The sequence below is a fragment of the Notothenia coriiceps genome, unplaced genomic scaffold (genome assembly GCF_000735185.1).
Source record: "Notothenia coriiceps isolate Sejong01 unplaced genomic scaffold, NC01 NC01_scaffold00037244, whole genome shotgun sequence".
Lineage (NCBI taxonomy): Eukaryota > Metazoa > Chordata > Actinopteri > Perciformes > Nototheniidae > Notothenia > Notothenia coriiceps.
This window is the reverse complement of record NW_011369945.1, coordinates 3,431,868-3,432,999: the sequence shown is the minus strand read 5'-3', so window position 1 is coordinate 3,432,999 and position 1,132 is coordinate 3,431,868. Positions and strand designations below refer to the sequence as shown.

At 39.5% G+C, this 1,132-nt stretch overlaps 1 non-coding gene across 1 annotated transcript; it reads left to right on the top strand.

The window, feature by feature from the left end:
* Positions 1 to 483: 483 nt before the first annotated feature.
* Positions 484 to 555, top strand: trnac-gca (transfer RNA cysteine (anticodon GCA)). The gene has a single exon. It is a non-coding gene; the product is annotated as a tRNA-Cys (tRNA).
* Positions 556 to 1,132: the final 577 nt, after the last annotated feature.

The following is a 1,132-nucleotide window of genomic DNA, read 5'->3' as shown; positions in this document are numbered from 1 at the left end:
GAGAGAGAGAGGAGAGAGAGAGAGAGTGAGGCGACGACAGAGGAGATGGGAGAGACCCGAGAACGACGAGAGAGAGATGGAGAGAGGACAGAGGAGAGAGAGACAGAGCAGAGAGAGAGACAGAGGACAGGGGCGTTTCTTCAGCTGTATGGTTCCTGCATGCGGTTGGAAGGGATGCTCAGGCATGCAGCCCTAAGAATTAAGCAAAAATCTTTCCCATAAATTCACACTCTCACCCACTCAGTCTCACTTGCTCACTCTGCCTTATTTCCTCTCCATTACACATTATATAGAGAGAGGCTCAGTGGGAAAACTGCTGAGGTTACACTAGTGTGACACATGTATCTTTTTTTTCAGATATGTATGTGTGGCAACAGACTTTTGGGTTAAGTGTTATCAGTGTTTAGTTAAAAATTAATTATAATGTCTTGTTGGAATCAACTACTTTGTCCAAATTCAGTTTTTGGTTATAGTATTTCAGAAGGGGGTATAGCTCAGTGGTAGAGCATTTGACTGCAGATCAAGAGGTCCCCGGTTCAAATCCGGATGCCCCCTTACTTTATGAAAAATCTCAAATATTAACAGAAACATTTCCCCTGCCTAGATAGTAATGAAAGGATTTAAAAAAACGTTAGCTAGAACTTAGAGGAAATACGTGTGTATGTAAACTCCTGTTGAACAGGATCCTGGAGTGTTCACCATCTTTGTTTCGGTCTTAGTGAAAGTCAGGTTATATCTCTGATGCAGACCAAACAGTCTCTGCATGGTCTTCTCTTCGACAGTTTATACAATATCTGGTGAGAACACAGTTTGAATAAACCACAGGGAGCCATTTTATGGTAAATCATTTATTGTTCTTGCTTTGGTGAATGATGAATGAATACCTGAATTGCACAAAAATCACATGACCTGGAGAATTGAAACATAAATGTTAAATATATCATCCTAACGTTGGTTCCATTCAAGCACCTGACCTTTACTTTTTAACTTGATACAAAACAGCATAGATAATCCGATTTAGAGAATATTATAATCCCTTCATTGTAAGGGCATTCTTTTCTATTCTATATAGGATTATCTCTGCTGTTTATAGGCTAAATGCTAAAACTGCGAAAACCTTTTTTTTTGTGAC